Here is a 20273-nt window from a genome sequence, read left to right as displayed (position 1 = left end):
AAGTTGAGAGGACAAACTCTAAATCCCCATCTATAGATTTAGAGTAGCTGGAAATTCTGAAGTAAACAAATAATGAACATGACCATAAATTCACAGAATTATCACTTCTGGGTTCAAGGGAGGAGTCTGTGGCCAGGACTGTGTACAGAGGGGCTTCTGAATGCTGGCAATGAACTGTTTCTTGACTTGGGTTGTTCCCCAGCATTAGCTTGATTATGTTTTGTTAATTCATATGTACGTAGTATGAACTTTTACAACTATAAATAAACTAGCTTATAAAATAACACTCATGGTTTTGTTTTATAATCATCTTGGCTTTAAACATAATTGCCTTATTTTTAATAAAACATATTTCTACAAAAATACAATGACCCATTTCTATAAATGACACTTCTGCCCTTTTTAAAATATGTTTACCTGAGAACATGTCTGTTGATTTTAGAGAGACCAGAAGGTAGAGAGAGAGAGAAACATTGACAAGAGAGACAAACATCAGTCAGTTGCCTTTTGTATGTGCCCCAACCTGGGATCAAACCCACAACTTAAGTATTGCCCTGACTGGGAATCAAACTCCCAAACTTTTGGTGCATGGGATGATGCTTCAAACAACTGAACAACCCAGCCAAGGCACCTTTGCTATTTATAATTGGTAAAGTCATCTATTAAAATATGATTACATTGCTTTTTTCAAACAATAAAATAATCATGTCTATTTAAAAATTCAATACCCAGTTTTCTAAGAGTAATGAGCTTGTCCTTATAGATAATAAAATGATCATGTCTGCTTATTAACTGTATAGGCATTGTCTTTTGAAAAGTGTAATGTGCTTTTAAACAAGTAATGACCTTTGCTTTTTAAAATATTCAAATTATGTTCTGTAGACAGTCAATGATTCTGCCTTTAATAAATGAATCCCTTCCTGAGAAAGTGTAAAATCTTGCAGTGATGGCAATGAGAGAAATAAGAACACACATGCCACCTTGGGTGTATTACAAAGTCATGATGTTCAGTAAAAAGGAGTGACACTGGTCGATGGGTCTAATCCATGTAGCGTGTGTAGGTAAGTAGAGAGGATGACAAATAGTCTCACTGAGTTCTGTGCCTTATAAAGTGACAACCCCAAAAGAGCCTGTTTTCTCTCTGAAACACAGTGTGATAACAGTGTGGATCACTCAGTTTCATTCCAGAGATGGAGTGAAGGGAGGCATGAAAGGTCAGGAGGGTGGGTCCTTCAAAAAAAACTTCACTGTCTCTTCTCCAGAGAACTTCACCCAAGATTTTGGGTCTTCAGTATCTTGTACAAACATTGAGCATTTATCATCTGATTGGAGTTTGTCATATCAGATCCCTCATCATGTCAGATATGCAGTCATTTTAAGTTTAGAGTCTTTTGTTACATAGCAATAGATGTCAGGAAGGATGCTATTCTTTACATGATTCCTACTTGTTAACAAAGCTGGAATTATTCTCATTTACAGACAGAGAAACTGAAGGGATCGCATTTACTTGCCAGTGTGCAATTATTTACAGGTGAGTTAATTCCTGTTCTTGAACAACGAGCTCACATTCTGCACAGACTTACAGTGGTTGTAGGGACCCAGAAGTGAACCTGACAGTCTCTGGCCTCATGGAGCTGATAACCTAGTGAAGAGAGAGAGACATTCAAGAAATAAATAAGCATCAAAAATAAATAAATAAATAAATAAATAAGCAGCATTTCAGATGGTGATAAGTCCTCTCAAGGACAATAAAGTGAAATGAAAAAAATAGGGAGTGGATGGGTTGGGAGGGTCTATTTCATATAAAATGGTCAGGAAATTTTCCATGACAGTGTGACATTTGAGTGAGAAGAGGGAGGAAGTGGTCATGCAGGTCTCTGCAGAAAGTTTAGTCCAGGAAGAGGAAACAGCCAGTCAAGGCCCTGGGGCAGGAGGATGTTTGTCATGTTTAGGGCTCAGGAAGTCACTGTGGCCACAACAGATGGGATGAGGAGAGTGATATGAGAAGTGTAGGCAGGGACTTCCGGCCAAAATGGAGGCTTAGACTGACATGCTTGGTCTCCCTCTACAACTAAGTAGAAATACAACTACCTCAAAACAAAAGATAACCAGAAATTCCAGAAAATAAAACTACATGGAAGCCCAACATATGAAGTCATAAACCAGCGGTGCTCATCCGGACGGGTAGGAGGGGCGAGAAACCGTGGTCCTGTCTGTGGTAGCAGCGGAGTTAGCAGTGGGACTGCGAGAAACGCCAGGGGAGCAATCCCGGCTGCAGTCGAGACCCCGCAGCTTGTGATTCCAATGCTGGGAAAGGCAGTCCCGCCCCCCCCCATTGCCTTGGACAGTGAGGCCCAGAGGGCGGGGGGACGGATCCCGGTCTCTCAGCGGAGAGTAATGGCAGGAATCCGTCTTGGACCCCCCCATCCCCCCCCCCCCACACACACACACAAAGCGCCACAGTGCGACGAAAAAGGTCGCCGATCGCCACCGGTCACCGGGTAGTGACGAGTGCATGGGGCTCTGCCTGCCTATAGCCTTCCCAGGGAGCACAGCTAAACACAAGTCTGTCAGAATGAATCAGACAACGATTGAAATCCTGGTGACGCAGCTCACTAGGCAGCAGATGCAGGACCTGACAGACGAACAAATAGAAAATCTTTCTGAGGCTCAGCTCAGAGCTATAGTCATAAGGTGGCTTACAGAATTAACAAAAGATTTGGAACAAGACAGAGAAGAAATGAAAGCTACTCATACTGAAATGAATGAAAACATATACGAGACAAGTGGTGAGGAAATAAAATCCAGAGATCAAATCAACAAACCGGAACATAAGGAAGGAACAAACAGTCAACCAGTGCAGAAAGAGGAAACAAAAAGTGAGGAATATGAGGAGAGGCTCAGAAACCTCTGGGACAGCTATAAGCAAATGAACATTCAAATAATAGGATTGCCAGAGGGCGAAGAAGAAGAACTAGGAATTGAAAAATTATGTGAAAAAATAATGAAACAGAACTTCCTGAACTTGGGGAAGGAAATAGACTTACAGGTCCAGGAAGCACAGAGAGTTCCAGAAAAACTGGACCAGGGAGAACCACTTCAAGACACATTATAATCAAATTGTCAAAAATTAAAGACAAAGAGAGAATCTTAAAAGTAGCAAGAGAGAAGAAAAGAATCATGTACAAAGGGGTCTCAATTAGACTATCAGCTGATTTCTCAAAGGAGACCCTGCAGGCAAGAAGGGACTAGCAAGAAATATTCAAAATAATGAAAAGCAAAAACCTACAGCCACGAATACTCTATCCAGTGAAGCTGTCATTCAGAATAGAAGGGCAGAGAAAGTGCTTCCAGGACAAAGTAGAACTGAAGGAGTTCATTAGATCCAAACCACTATTATATGAAATGTTAAACGGACTGGTTTAGAAGAAGGAGGATCAAAACTATGAACATTAAAATGAAAACTGTATCACAACAACCAACAACAGAAGCTAGGGAATCGAAACAAAGGCAAACTAAATAGGCAATGAGAGTGGAAAAAGAACTATAGGTATGGGGAACATATTGGGAGGAGGTCAGCGGGGAGGGGCAAGGGGGGAAAGGGAGGGAGATGGTACAAGAATTAAGAAGCATAGTAGGAGGGAATGGAGTAGACTGGAAGAGGTTGAGAAGAACTATATGCACAACCAATGGACATGGACTAAAAGGGGAGGACAACTGGAGGGAGGGGTCCACCGGGTGGAGGGGAGCAGAGGGAAAAGAAATTGGGACAACTGCACCAGCATAATCAATAAAACATATTAAAAGAAAAAAGAAGTAGAGGCAGGGACCAGGTTTTTTAGGACAGTGATATTCTAAGGGTCATCTGCAAGGAGCTAAAGAGCATGGGACACAAAATAGACCGACCACATTACCAAGTGTCCTGTTTATTTCTGCTGACATTTTCTTCACTGCAAGATTTTCTCGACCAAAGCACTGAGATGCTTGACCTGGTGAAAACTCCTTGTCTTTCTGAGACCAGCACATAGAGCAGCACTGGTGTAGGACCTCGGGGGCTGTGGTGAAGACTTTGGATTTGTGTGTGATTGAGATGTGAGTGAGATGCAGTCTCTGAGAAAGAAAACGATGGCCTGACTTGGATTTTAAAAGAATTCATCTCTAAGGATTCACAGGTCCTACTCTGGGGAGATTGATATAAGATGGGTCAAGGAGATGGCAGGAAGACCAGTTAGGAGACTGTTACAATAACTCCATGCAGGAGAGGTGGTGAGTTGGCCCTGAGTGTTGCGTTCTATGTATACTTTGTAGACTGACCGCAGGCGTGCTGGTAGATTAGCGATTTGTGTGAGAGCAAGAGAGGCATCAAGGATAGTGCCAAGATTTCTGACATGAGTACCTTGAAGAACGGAGTTGACCTTGACTGAGAAAAGGAAGATTCTGGGAGGATCAGGTTAAGAGGTTGGAAGAATAAAGATCTTGGTGGTACACATGTTACATTAGAGATGTCCCAATGGTGTCTATGATAGATACTCCAGACTGGCTCATTTTTCTTCCAAACCCCTTGGAAAGCAAACAAAACTAAGAAGCTGAAGACAGGATTTTCCAGAATATCTGAGAGTAGGTTGAGGGTGTGAGGTATGGAAGAGGAAAGTGAAATTGTGAAGTGCTGTTTGTGCCTCTCCCAGCACTCAGGGCAGTGGAGCTGGTGGGTCCTAGACTGTTGTTACAGAGGCTGCAGAAGGGCTGTGGCCAGAGACCAATAGAGCATGTCCATTTCTTAGTATTTTCACCCAGGAAGTAGCAACAGCTTGTGTGTGTGTGTGTGTGTGTGTGTGTGTGCGTGTGCATGTGCATGTGTGTGTGAGCCATATCTCTGGTCCTGCCTTTGGAGATCTTCATGGAAGGTGAAACTTGTGTTTGCTTTCCAAATATACAAGTAAAACATAAAAATTGAGTTAAATAAGTAATACTTCTCTAAAAAAGAAAGGCAGGCCACTAATGGACTTTTGATGACACTAAGTCATAAACTGCAGATTTCAATATTTTAATAGAATGAATATGACATGCGTCATTGTATAATCTTAATAAATAAACATATTACTTAGATACATTTAAATATTGTCATATGACTGGCAATGTAGCAATATTTACATATTACATATAAAGTGCAATATTATTTTTTTATTCACTTAGTGTGCATTAGATCTCTATGGCTTCTTTACTATGTATTTCCAGTTTGTATTTTCTAACAGCATTGCTCTCATCTCTTCCTCCACACAATTCTATGTCTTAAAGGTTTAACTTTTTGCAATTTCACATGTAAGAAATATTATACAGTACTTGTCTTTCTCTGACTGACATTTCATTTAGCATAATCTGCTCAGGGTCCATCTATGTGGCTGAAAATAAGAAAATATTTTCCTTTCTCAAAACTAAATATCTTTCCATTGTTTATATGCACCACATCTTTTTTACCCATTCATCCATAAATGGGCATTGGGTTATTTATATATCTTATATTATTGTGAATAATGCCATGCTGAACATGAAAGTGCATGCATCTCATCAAAATAGGGTTATGATTTTTTTTAAGATTTTTATTTATTTATTTTTAGAGAGAGGTGAAGGGAGGGAGAAAATGAGGGAAAGAAACCACAATGTGTGGTTGCCTCTCATGCACCCCCAACTGGGGACCGGGCCCACAACCCAGGCATGTTCCCTGACTGGGAATTGAACCAGCAACCCTTTGGTTTGCAGACCGGTGCTCAATCCACTGAGCCACACCAGCCAGGGCAAGTTATGATTTTTTAATTCCTTGACTCTGATGTCAAAAAAACAGATACAAGTCAGTCCTTGTGAGGACAATAGAGTCTGTCAGGCTCCCTCACCCCAGATGCCCAGATGTGGGCTTAGAGATAACTAGATTCTGATGTGCAGCACACATGCAGTTATATTAGCATTGATGTCATATTTTGACTAGTAGCTGGCTTTATCTATGCTACATAAGCAGCGGTGAGCAGCGGGAGTGTTGGAGCAGCCAGCTGTAGTACGCGCAGTGAGAGACGCTGGCATGCGGCAAGTGGCAGGAGCGTGGTTGGTGGCAGGCTGGTGGTCCAGCACATGCCCAAGGGTGGAGAGCAAGTGTAAATGCTGTCATGTCTGCAATAAAGGAAATGTCAGAGATTCCAACCTTGCCTCGCATATTCTTCCGATTGCTGGAAAAAAAGAATCTGCGTTGGTTTCCACGACAGTCCTTATCATATGTCATACTGACAAAGACCCAAGAGTTTTGGGCTTCTTGTATGAATCTTAGTTAGGTGTGTAAGGCTGACTCAGAGAAAGCAGCTTTGTTTTCAGGTAGATCACCTACAGCCCCAAGGAGATTTTAACTCCCACTGCTATTTACTGATTTTTCAGTTTACATATTATCTAAGACGTTCCCTGTCGGAAGATGGGAACACTCAGCTGCCTTCTTGCCATCACTGAAACATGCGCACACATTCTTCCATCCTGCCTTGACAGTATTTTCCCAAGACCAATATTTAGTATGGGCTTTATGTCTACCTGATGCTATTCATATTTGATCCAACTAGCTGTGATTTTTCCCAAACCCCTTGAATTGTGGAGTCAAACATTTTCATCTCTGAAGTACATCAGGACTGGAGAACATTCCCTCTGTGAGCTGGGGCTTTCAGGATGAACGTGATCCTTCCAGGAAGACACAACAAGAGCAGGAAAAGCCAAATTCCTACCTGAGGTCATGGCCCTCCTCGTTACCCTGTGTAGTGCCGCCCTCTGGTGGCTACAGCACATATTGCATCTCCTGATCTTGCCTCACATCTTTCTTTTTCCAGAGAGCCCAAGGTCAATACGAGGGCCAGAACCCGCTACATACATTTCAGGCACGATCAAATATAAAATGAAAATGGAGGGCTCCGTGTTGAAAACTATTTAATAATTTCAAGATGGCCTAAGCAGAGAATTAAGCTAACTTGGGCCTAAGGGACTGCATCTGCACAGATTGCTGGCCTGTGAAGCCAGCCTTGACTCACAGGACAAATGGATGAGTTAATCCTACCTGTGAATTCCATGTCAACTCAAGACATAAAAAAACCCACAGAAATGGCAATCCCTGAGTGTCATAAATCCCCCGTCGGAGGGTTCTCTTTCTTTAAAAATTTCACATGTTGGGGTCTAACAAACATTAGGTATTTTGCCCTGGTCAAATCCCTGATGAAATTTGAGATAATTTTAGCATCGAAAAGAATAAGTTAAATACATTGATTACATTTTCAAAAACATAATTATCTTACAAAGAAGACACTGGAGGCCATGCCTTAAATGTTTACTACTTAACCTAAAAGTCACGCCTTCCAGGAAAAGGGTTCAGCCTGGGTCCTGTTTCCCAGCAGAGACAAGAGTTTATGGGTAAGGGAAGCCCCACTCTGCACAGGAGGTGTCAGCGTCTGAACGTAGGATGGAAGAGAGAATCAGGGACTGTCCTTGTGCACCAGATGACCCAAAGGGCTTTAGGCCAGAAACAGGGTGGGTGATGCTGCAGTGGAGCTGGGGATATGACACCCACCGGTGCTTAGGTGTCCCCTCAGGTTCCCTCATGATTTGAGGGGCTATGAAGTTAATATGGGAGACAGAGTTGTCTGTTTGTACTGGGAGACAGTCTTCTTTTTCTTGAGAGACACAGTGCATTAGTTTCTTGTGGCTGCTACAATAAATTTCCGCAAATGGAGTGGCTTAAAAAAACAGAAATTTATTCTCTGGCATTCTGGAAGCCAGATATCCAAATCAATGCATGGGCAAGATCTCCTTTTCTTCTCAGGCTCTAGGAGAGATTCTGTTCCCTTTATCTCCATCTCTGGTGGCTGCCAGCCCTGCTTGGCTTGGGGTTGCATCCCTCCCGTCTCTGCCTCCATCTTCATGTGGCATGTGCCATGACCAGGAATTGAACCTGCAACCCCTCATTTGCACAATGCCCAACCAGCTGAGCCACACTGGCCAGGGCCGCATACTTTATTTTTAAATACATGCATGCTATCACTTAGTTGGTCTCCTCATCTCTGCAAAATGTTCAATTATTTATCTCTTAAACTGTAACTAGATGTCATTCTCACTTCTTTCCTTCTGACACCATAGAATTGAGTTGCCCCTTCTCATTCTAGTATTTAGTATTCCACTTCTGGTCTCCCTATGCTGCATTCTGGAAATGTCCTCAATATTGTACTCCTCTTTCATAATTTGCCCTTCAGCTTTTTCTCTCTCTTGACAGTATAAATTATTTTAATGTATTCATTCTATTGGGTTTCTCATCTCTAAGATTTCTAACTCATTATATTCTTCTATAAAACAATCTATAATCTTGGCCTCAAAATTGAATCATCCCTTTATTTTTCAGTTATTTAAACATGATACTCTTAAATTACTTTCATATTTTTCTATTGACTCTATTTCATTGCATATGACAGTCCCCAGTATCAATAGATAGTTGTCCATAAGCACTGTTGGTCATTATTCGGATTACTCTATTGTTTGTTCTTGTTGGAAGTCTCTCCCTCACACGCCTGATCTCCCACAGGTTTATCCAGAGCTGTCCTGGGAGGATGAGGGGCCTGTGGTAGCTGCTCCTGCCCCATGACGTCCACTCGCTCAGACTCAGCATCTACTCAGTGTTCTGTCCATCAGGGCTCATCTGATGGGAGCCTCGTGTGCACACACAGGACATATACCTCTGGCTGATAACACTGGACTTAAACTGCTCCAGGCCACATAGAGGAGATTTCTCAGTGCTGACCATGGGTTCAGGTTGTGGGCAGAGTCATCCCAGTGCATGTACAGAAACACGAGGCAGGGGACCACAGCTCTGGCCTTCACACTTCCCTTTCTGTGAGGACCTGGGGTCCCTCTCAATGTCCACACAGGTAGAAATTTCCTCCCTGTGACCAGTTGATGGTTCCGGGAACCAGTGGCCACTCAGCTTTGTTCTCTGTTCTTTGCCGGGGTTCTCTGTCCATTTGAGGAACTTTCATTTCTCTTTTCTACATTTGTCTGTGCCTCCATAATTTAGAGCTCTTATAAGTAGCTTTACTTGGTACTCAGTGTAGACAAGGTCTTGAGCAGGCCCAGCAATCCTGTCCTTGACTGTGGATACCTTGATCCTCTCGTGTCCCAACCCACTCATGTCTTCCTCTGGTTTGGAAATTGATGTCCCCCTCCCATGAGCCCAGCACCACTGACCCACAACCACACGAAGGAGTGGGGTTTGTGACAACCTGATCCAAATGAGGAAACTGAGGCTCAGAGATAGGACATTACCACTCAAGTTTACACAGGCATTGGGTTGTGGGTATTTAAATAAATTTAAAGTCAAAATCAGAACTCTAGCTCTAATTATTGTCTCCTAAAGCTTGAAGGCAGGACCACAGGATGAGGAAGAGACTTTAACCCAGGAAAAAAGGGGCTCTTAGGAGGCAGGAGTGACTCAGAGGCTTGTTCCCAGGAAGGTGGGGTGGGAATACTGTTGCTAAGAAAAAGAGGTAAGTTCGTGAGGGCAGCTATGATAGAAAGAAAGCCACACTCCGGGGTTTTGCATATCAACCTGTCTATAGTATTTTTCATTAAAGGATTCCCACTTGATAACTGTGTCCGAGGGAACTGGGCTGGTGTTCTCATCACGCATGAGAGAGGAAGGAGAAACAGGCAGACCAGGGCTCAGGTGGGGAGGAGGTGGAGGGGGTGTCCAGAGGCAATGAGGAATCCTTTGCTCCTCTCACCTCATTAGGATTTCTCAATCATGTCCATTCCTATTGGACGTTCACCTGCCACACACCTGATTCCCCACAGAGTTTCTCCTAGGGCTGCCCTGATGTTCAGGACTGAAAGCAGTGGATGGTTGCAGCTGCCTGCCCCATGGTGTTCACTGTCCCAGACTTAGCCTCTGACTCTGATGTGCCCTGCTGGGACGACGCTAAGGGGAGCTCACGTTCACAACTGAACAGATGCCCACATCAGACTAGACTGGATTGAATCTGTTTCACGCACAGAGAAGATGAGGCTCAAGTACTGACCATGGGCTAAGTCAGTGGGCAGATCCCCCTAGTGCTCATTTCAAACATGGGGGGCTGACAAATGCTGTGATTCTTCCAGCTCCTACCCCTGTGTGTGGTCACACCCCAGTAACCCTCTGCACATCTAGGGCACAGGTGAGGGGACAAGCCCCTATGCAACCCCATCTGTTTCCTGGGCCCAAAATGACTGGCCTAAGCCTGTGTCCAGCAGAGCTCTGGGAGTCATGGAGGGTCAGTGATACTGGTTTATTGGGGACAGAACTACAGTAGTCCCTCTCTATAGCGTGGTTCACTTATCGCGGCCTCACTGTATCGCGGTATTTTAAAAAATATTATATTTAATTATTTAGCGTGGATTTTTCACTATATCGCGGCATTTTGTGGTCCTGTATACATATGTTGTTAAAGTTATGTAGCTTTAAGAGTGTAGACTACATTTAAGAATATAAGTAGTGTTTATAAAAGTGTGGAAAAGGTTAATAAGGGAGTGGGAAAGGTTAATAAGGAACTGGGAATGGTTTATAAGTGTGTGGGAAGGGTTTATAAAGCCTTAAAATATATATAAATACTAAAATAAACGTAAGGTTCCTACTTTGCGGATTTTCCACCTATCGCGGGGGATGGGGGGTTAGAATATAATACCTGCGATAAGTGAGGGAATACTGTACAGGAGGGAGGTTTAGGAAGGGAACAAGGAGAAATCCCACTGCAGCCCCAGTGGGCAACGGGGGTGTATGTGTACCGTGGCTGCCAATGACCTCTATTCCCTGGTGTGTGCAGGGAGCCCACCCTCTCGGCCAGCCAGGCTCACTGGTGCTGCCTGGAGACAGCCTGACCCTCCAGTGGTGCTCAAAGGTCAGCTTTGACAGGACAAGGAGCCCGTAACCCCCCAGTGGCTTAATGGACGGCACAGCCCCCTCTTCCCCCTCAGCCGTGTGAACCCAGCCCACTGGGACAGGGACAGGTGCTACAGTGACCACAACCTCCCCATGTGTGGTCGGCCCCCAGTGCCCCCTTGGACATCTTGATCGCAGGTGAGGAGCCCTGCCCCCATCCTGATTGCCTGCTCATGGTGCTGAGACCAGTCACCCTCGTGGTGGCGGGGTCCACGGAGAGGGTCCTGGGGCAGAGGTATAAGGGGAGGGAGTGAGAAAGGGGGAGGGAGGGGCATGGAGATAAAGGACACTCACCCAGAGGGACTGGGAGGAGCTGAGAGGGGGTCACTGACAGAGTCCCGGAGAAGAACACGGTCCCTCAGCTCAGGGTCAAGGGCATGTGGGAGGGGGTGGCTCTCTACACATCACAACCTTCCTCTCCTCCAGGAATGGACACAAAACCCTCGCTCTCAGTCCAGCTGGGACCCTCAGTGCCCTAGGGCATGGACACGACCCTTCAGGGTCAATGTGAGCTCTGGTTTGACTCCATTCCCGCAGAGAGGGGTCACTGGATCCTGACCAGCGCTTCATTGGCAGGACACACTTGCACCCTGTCAGGCCAGCTTCCTCGTCAGCCCTGAGACCTCAGGCCACAAGGGGACGTACAGGTGCTGCAGCTCACACAGCTCCAACTACTACCTGCTGTCACACTCCAGTGAGCCCCTGGAGTTTGAGGTCTTAGGTGAGGAGCCCCAGCCCTATCCCTGCCCCGAGGGGACCTTTGGGCTGGAATGAGACCACGGAGATCACAGAAGGAGGGTCAGCCCTGGGAACTCTCACCTCCCAGAGGGATGAATAAAGCCAGAACCACTTCCATCCCTGCCTCATCGTCACCCTCATCCCTGAGGCCCAGACATGTTTCTGGGGAGCAGAGGTGGGTTGAAGAGGACTCAGGGCTGAGCAAAGGGAGAAGAGGCCAGAGGCACTCCTCCCAAACCCCCTGCAATATCCAGTCCGTGCGCCTCACCCAGAGAGACCAAGATACGAGGTGACCGGCAGAGGACTTGATCCCAAAGAGAACATGATCACCAGGTCTGGTACAGCTTTTCCCCTGGAGGGGCAGGGGACTGGGCAGAGATGCTGGGGTGATCATGGGGCCCCTGGGCTTGGAGACTGGCAGGTGATGGGTAAGGTGGTCATGACAGGGAGGTGCGTGGTCCCACCCAAGGAAGGAGCAGCCAGGCTGAAATGGGGAGAAGGCAGCTTCCACACCTCACCCCCCATCCTGATCCCCAGGAGGCTCTGAGGACTCGCCCCTCCACCAAGGACTCAGGCCCAGAGAGCGGTGAGGTGGTGGGTGGGAGGGGCTCAGTGTTTGTCTTGGCTCAGCCACTTCTTGGATAATGGCTTGAGATGAGTCCCTTCTTCTCTCTGGGGCCAATTTCTCCAATTGCAAAGAGTGAGAAGGCAGCTGGGACATTCTGTGTGTGTGTCTTTGTGTGCATGTGTGTGTGCGTGCTCATGTGTGTGGGGGACACAGGCAGGGTCTGAGCCCTCTTCCGTAAGCCTTGCAAGGAGCAGCTGTGGAGATAAGGAAAGAAGGCCCTCCCTTTGTTCAAATCCAAGGTCTGTTACTTCCCGCCAGTGTTACCTCGGACTAGCCGTGCTCCTCCCAAGTCGTAGGTTCATGGGCTGTGGACCAGGTCTCCCACCACAGCCCTCAAAGTGAAAGTCCTCAGCACACAGCCTGGCCCTGTTTAGAGCTCAGGAAGGACAGAGCCCTCCCTCCTGCCCAGGCCCCACTGTGGTGGGTGGGGTGTCAGTCCACAGAGAAGGGGGTGGGTCTGGGGTGGCTCCCACAGCACCAACATCTACCTGTTGTCCTGCATCAGTGAGACCCTAGAACAACTGGTCTCAGGTGAGGGGCTCCTGACCCTGTCCCTTCTATGCTCACTCGGCTCAGGGCCCTGTCCCTCAGAAAGTCGGGGACAGTAATAAATGAGGGGTGGAGGAGGTTTTACCAAGAAGGATCCAGCCCACGCGAGGGTAGAAAGAGACAGGTCCTCCCACTTCTGAATCCTCCCTTTCTGAATCTCAGCAGCGATAACGAGTAGGGAGGGCAGAATGAGATTTGTGTGAAATGGAGAAACAGGATTAGACTGAGCAGAAAAGACAGGCACCCCACCACTCACCTCCTGACGTCTTCATCTCAGATTCTGCACCTCTGGGGTTCCAGCCCCCACTGGACACTCACTTACAGAGAGCAGCATCCCCGCCTTTGGGCGCAGCTCTGTACAGCTCCCTGTGCTCACCTGGAGGCCTTCTGATCAGACTCGGTGTGCATTCATGTCTGCTCTGTGTTTCTGTGCACACTTGTCTATTGTTCTTTTCTGAGAACTTGTAAACAATACTTCAATATATAAACTAAGAATGTACATTATATGGAGTTGAGATATAATATAAGTAATTCTATTGCTATTTCATAGGGAAGAGATTAAACTCATACACTTGTTACAGAGAATAACTTCTTGCTAATATTGCCTTTTTATTACAACCATTTTCAAATGAGGTTCATTAATGAACTTCAGAAGCATTTTGATAGGTGTTTGTAAAATTGAGTAAATATGTAGCCTACTTTAAGAATGGCACATCTGATATGTGAATAAGCTGTTTGATTCCTTTATATTTTCTAAATAATGTAAGTAGACATAGGAAAGTTACTTATGTGGGCATATTTATTTCATGACCTCTTAGCTTCCTAAAGATTCTCTCCTTTTGGATTGTTTTTCAATTGATCCCTCTGATACACTGATAAAATAATAATAGCCACAAATTAAAGGTAATTTTACTTATTCCAAATTGTTTACCTGTTTTTCTCACTCCAAATTCCACATAATAAAATGATGGAGTAAAATGTTCCAGAGTTTCACTTCTGGAAAACAGTTTAATTTACTGAGGCAGATGTGCTTCACACAACCTAGGCTTGGTTGGAAGTCACTGTCTAGCAAAGGCTTCTGACCACGGTGGAACAAACTCTTACCTAGGACACTTTATTATGTCTGATTAAATAACTTTTACCCAGGACACTTTATTATATCTGGGGGAAGGAAGGTGACTGCCTCTCTAGTGGAGAACAGTGATTAGACCTTCTTCTCTCATGCCTTTTATTGAGGAGGATACACATGAGAGATACAAGGTCAAGATTTATGAATCATCAATAGTTCGGAGGCATGAGGCTTACAGTTGACAGTAACAGATTACATGTACCAGTACAGAGGGTACAGTGACCAGTCTGTGTTAGTCAGGGTCTATCAAACATCTTGACACCACATTGGCATTAGGTGAAGGTTTCATACATTCCTATCTAGAGACTGTTTATGTTATACTACGGATAAAGAAAGCAGAGCAACTTCTAAAGCATAATAAGTATTTTTTAAATCCAATTCCCATGGAAACCCTCTGAGTGGCTTTCGGTTATGTCTCCCGTGCAGCCTTATGTTGAGGCTTAAGGACAGGTGCGACCAGAATGCTGGCAGCAGTCATGCTCAGGCCGGGGCTACAATTCCCTAAACCATGAGGAGTGGTTCTGTTGTAGTACTTTGTGGTCCAGGGCACGGAAGTAATTCCAGCAGACAGAATGGGACGGACGGAGGGCTGCCGCTCGCTCAGGCAAGTCAGCACTGAGCAGAACAAGCACCTTCCTTTTACTGAAATCTGAGGGTTGCAATTACAGGATACACATCCTATTGCTTAAGGAGAAAACAGGATACCCGGGTTCAAACATTAACTACTTAGGTACAAAACAGAACTGTAAGTCCTTAAGGCTAAGTTCCAAACAAGATGATAGGACAAGGGAGTAATGGAGTACTCAGCAAAGTCTCTTTGTCCTCAGGATACCATAGCTCAGTGGGCTGAAACAGCTTGCAGCTGGCATGCAGCTGCAGGCATTAGCAAGTCCAGCTTGCTTAACTGAGTCACAGGACACCTGGACAGGGGGGCCATGGAATGCCCCTACCCAGAGACTTGATTTCCACCAACAGGTTTCCTACAATTTACACCCAAAATTATTTCAAAGCAAATCCATTAAGATACCTATATTTTATATCAAAAACACTACCAACATTTTTGTTTCAGTAAGTTTTTGTTTCATTAAAGTTTTATTAGGAATGCTTTTTTTTTCTGCACACATCTCCTAAAAAGTATCTTTTCTCTCTGATTTGTAACCACACAAGACAATTACAAAGGCTTCTTGGTTTCAACCATTTGAATATTAACTCAACAGAATGTTTATCATACCTGTGTATTTTTCTGAATTGTGTGACCTAATAGTAAAAATTTTTGAATTGATCTCTGTAATTAAGATGGGTCAATAATTTTTGTTTACATATTGGTTTTTGTATCAAAATGAGGTAACAGATTGACATAATTTTTTTTGGTGCTCACTAAACATTAAAATTTGGGGCAATGTCTCTGTTCAAGTTTGAAAACCACAACTTTGACTTTCCTTGATTATGATCTTTGCTAAAGGATGCATGGAGGTTGTCTTTTGGGATAAAAATCACACAATTAGCCATTTATCCATGAAATCTTACCAGACTCTCTAGAATTTGTCCAAAAGGAGAGAAGATGATAGTGCCTCCCCCTTCTGGACACTTGATCTGACCTGACCCCATTTACCAAGGCCCTGATTCTAAGCTCCCCTTTTTCTTCTGCCCCTCCCTACATCCCACAGACAAGACTTTATTCCCTATTGAAGGGAAGACTTGACCCTTCTGGGGACCTGCCTCCTTATCACCTATTTATTTCAAGTCTCTCTCTCCATACACACACACACACACACACACACACACACAATATATATATATATAGTTTCATCACAAATATATGAAAATATACATAATACATAATTTTGGTATTTATGTAAGAATTGACATATGTGTAACTGTATAGACATATATTTTATATAATATTTTACAATGTACTATATAAAATGTATATGTTATATAAATTATATATACATTAGATCTGTATACTTACTTACATACATATATGGTCAGGTAAAAGTAGGCTGACAGTTGTATGGAAAATAATACAATAATTAATAAATAATAATACAAGAATAAACTGTTTCGTATACTCACAACTGTAAACTTACTTTTGCTCCACCCTGTATTTACTACTATATTAATACTAAATTTGTGTATCTACAATATATCTACAAATGTTCATCCATTCAACCATATTTTCTTCTGGTAAATACAGGGTATCCCCCAAAAAATGTATACACACTTTAAATAATTATAAAGTTGGTGTTGGTTAAAATACATTTCATTTTCAAAATGTAATAGAATCTACAGATATTATTTAATTGTTTTGTCAACACCTGTTTTCGAGCTGACGCCCGTTCTGGTCCAGGCACTGCTGACAACGCGATGCACTGGAGTCGCAAACATTATGAAACATTTCGTTTGGTATTTGTGTGCATTCTTGTTCAGTGGCTGCTCTCAGTTCAGCGACTGTTGCAGGTTTCATAGCGTAGACTTTGTCTTTTAAGTATCCCCATAAAAAAATTCTAATCGTGTGAGGTCTAGTGAACACACAGGGTATTCTACAAAACCCCTTTGTCCAATCCACCTGTTTGGCAAGGTCTCATCAAAGTAGGATCCAACATCGTGATGGTAGTGGGGGGGGGGGGCCCCATCCTGCTGTTTGGGCAATGTCAGCTGGTATCCACAGAACGAGTCATCCTTTCCACCTGATTACTAAAATCCTTTGTTGGCTTGCCCTCTGGTGAACATTCATATGGGCTACAAATATCTTCCTGCTTTTTGCTCACTCAGGAAGGTCTATCCATATATCTTTCCCTCAAATTTCCTTGACACTGATTTTCTGATCATGTTTCTTCCAAGTCCTTGACAATCTAGCAAAACCATTGGCCAGAGGGCATGAAAAGGTATATAATTGCACGTCTGGCCATTTCTCCTTCCAAGCAAAATGAATAAGCAGGTGCACTGCTGAAGTTCTGTGCACTGAGAGGGTTTCCCAGAGAGGGGCTGTCATGCTCTAGCTGTCCATTTAGAGTAATGCCTGCAGACCATGAGGAACCATCTCTGGATAAGACCTGAGTCTCTCTTCTGTGTCAGCTGATTGTAGGAACTCCCCATAGGTGCAGCTGGGAGAGAGATGGATCGTGGGCATTTGAGGCCATTTCTTGTAACTTACTTGTTCCATCAAAGCCTGCTTGGATCCAATCACACGTATACCGCTCCCATTGGACAATAGGGTGCTGCTATGTGCACCCAATTTTATGGCTTGGTGAATCAGAGAGGGCCCAGTCCATGATGGGCAGCCCAGGTTGCATGGTGACTGGGTGGCCCATGGTCAATCGTTCAGGCTCTACCAAGACCCAATAGAACTCAAGAGCTCTTTCTCAAAAGGAAAGTGCTTAGCTGCAGAGGTTGGCAGGGGTTTCCTCCACAGTCATAAGGGCACCATATTTGCCTATATTGGCCCTGCCAGAGGCTCCACACAGCATCCCCACCTGCCACTGGCACCTCGGGCACAGTTGGATCTGCTGGGTCATGTGGCCCGAGTGGCAGGGCAACTCGTGCAGAAGCCTGGTCCCATTGCAGAGCCTTCTCTTGTGCTGGTTACCACTCAAAACTAGCAGCTTTTCAGGTCACTCCATAAATGGACTGGAGTAACACCCCAAATGAAGTATGTGTTACCTCCAAAATCAAAAGAGACGCATTAGGCATTGTATCCCTTTTTGGTGGCAGGAGAGGCCAGCTACAATAACTTATCCTTCACCTTAGAAGGGATATCTCAACATGCCCCACATCACTGGGCCCCTGGAAATTTCACTGAGGTAGAAGGCCCCCGAATTCTTGTAGGATTTATTTCCCACTCTCTAATGCACACATGTGCTACCAATAAGTCTGTTACAGTGGCCACTTCTCACTCACTAGGTCCACCCAATATAGTGTCATCAATGTAATAAACCCAAAGCTGTAGTATGGAAGGAAGGTGGATGAAGATCCCTGCAAACTAAATTATGACAGAGGGCTGGAGAGTTGATATACGCTTGAGATAGGACAGTGACAGGGTACTGCCAGCCTTGCTAGCTGAAAGCAGACTACTCTGCTGGGCCTTTGACAGAAATGGAGAAAAGGACATTGGCAGATCAATAGCTGCATACCAACCACTCAAGCAATGAACCACATCTGGTACAGCAGCTGCAGTTAGAATCAACACCTTCTTAAGTCTATGATAATATGCTGTCATTTTCCAAATCCATCTGTCCTCTGCACGGGCCAAATAGGAGAGGTGAATGGGAATGTGCTGAGAATCTCTACCCCTGCATCCTTCATGTCCTCAATGGTGGCACTAACCTCAGAGGCAGTTCTAGTGGCTTCCACTGGTCTTCCCCACCACAACAACCCTCACTCCACAGGTCAGGGGACCCAGGTGGGGGTTCTGCCACCTGTGGAGTACAATTTTCCATTATGCACTCCAGACCTGGGGAAACAACCACAGGGTGGGTTTGGGGCCCCACTGGCCCCACTGTGAGATGAACCTGAGCTGAAAGTCCATTGCTCACCTGATTTGCATAAGCTCCTACACTAACTGGTGGGCAACGGTGACCTTTGGGTCTCCTAGAATTACTGTCAGTTCAGAGCCAGTGTCCAGCGGTCCCCAAATGCCAGATTATTTCTTTTTCCCCTGTGCACTGTTACCCTGGTAAAAGACCATAGGTTTCTTTGGGGAACACTGGGAGAAAGGCTAGCAGTATAAAATTTTAGTAGTGTCCTGGGGTCTTTCCTCAAGGGGACCCAGCCTTCCTTTCATTCAAGGGATTTCGAAAAACGGTGGAGAGGCTATGATTCAGTTTAGGTTTTTGTTTTTTTGACCTAGAACTTTTTCTGTTTATACAGATCATGTAAGAATTTAGTAGGATTTCCATCTATTTCACTTCTAGGAACAACATGATCAACCAGCAAAAGCCAGAGGTCTCTGAGTCAGGCTGTTCTAGTTACTGCTTTGACTCTGCTGTCCACTAACATGCCCACCTTGTCTTTGGCAACAACACTGTAGTGACACACGGTGTAACGATGGGGATATGTTCTCAGAAATGCATCATTAAGCAGTTCCTGCCATGTGTGCACACCACAAAGTGCACTGACACACATGTAGGCGCCATATGATTGCCTATCACTCCTAGGCTACCAGCCTGCACAGCATGCCACTGGACTGAGTACTGTAGGCAATTGTGACACAGTGGAAAGTATCCGCATATCCAAACATAGAAAAGGTGCGGTAACTATGGTGTATGGATCAAAACGGTACACCTACGAAGGGAGCTTGCAGGACTGGAAGTTGCTCTGGGCGAGTCAGTAGTGACTGGTGAGTGAATGTAAAAGCCTACAATGTATGGCCCACTGCAGTTGACTTCATAAACTCTGCTTCATAAGCCCTCTCCCTGCTTTGCTCTGACTGGATCACATATAGAATATCAGTGGTGTTAATGCTGCTCCATGAAGAGGGATGTGGGCTGGATTGATTAGAAATATGAAAGAGAAACTGGCTGTGAAGGCATAGATCACCATAATAATGACAATCGAGAGAGAGTAAAAGTGGGCTGAGGATCCATAAGAACAAAAATTCAAGATGGAAGATAAAGAAAAAGGGGGCATTTTAATGGCAGTGTGGTTTTGGCCATTCATTGCATGTTGCAGGAGTGGTCAGATTAAGGAACTTTGTCGTAGTCATTTTTTTTAATGGGGGGTCGGGGGGGGGTGCCCTAACCAGTGTGACTCGGTTGGGGGTCATCCTGCAAAGCAAAAGGTCCTAAGTTTGATTCATGGTCAGGGTACATTCCTGGGTAGCAGGTTTGGTCCCTAGTTGGGGAGCATATGAGAGGCAACCAATCAATGTTTCTCTCTCTCACTTCGATGTTTTTCTCTGTCTCTTCACTTCTCTATAAAAGAATTATAAAGGCGGGGTTGTTTGACAAGGAGAGGGCATAGAACTAAGGACTCAATGTTTGACTTTGGAAATGTGGTTTTGGTTCCATTGACCATGTCTGGCACAAAGGGCTCTCTCCAGCATTGACCTGATGAAAGAAGTAAAGTTTATCCTTGCTTTACACGTCATCACTACCTGAAAATATTTTCAAACGACAGGGACAGGCTGGTTCTACACAGCAGCCAGAGGGAGCTTTCTAAACTTAACTCATGCCCCTTCCTGCTCAAAATCACATTTGTGATTTAGAACAGGGCTTCTCAAACCGATTATGCAAAGGAAGCACCTGAGAATCTTA

This window comes from Furipterus horrens, unplaced genomic scaffold (assembly GCF_987537825.1).
Source record: "Furipterus horrens unplaced genomic scaffold, mFurHor1.1.pri manual_scaffold_13, whole genome shotgun sequence".
NCBI classification, from domain to species: Eukaryota; Metazoa; Chordata; class Mammalia; order Chiroptera; family Furipteridae; genus Furipterus; species Furipterus horrens.
The sequence above is the reverse complement of the archived record's forward strand: the minus strand, read 5'-3'. Positions refer to the sequence as shown.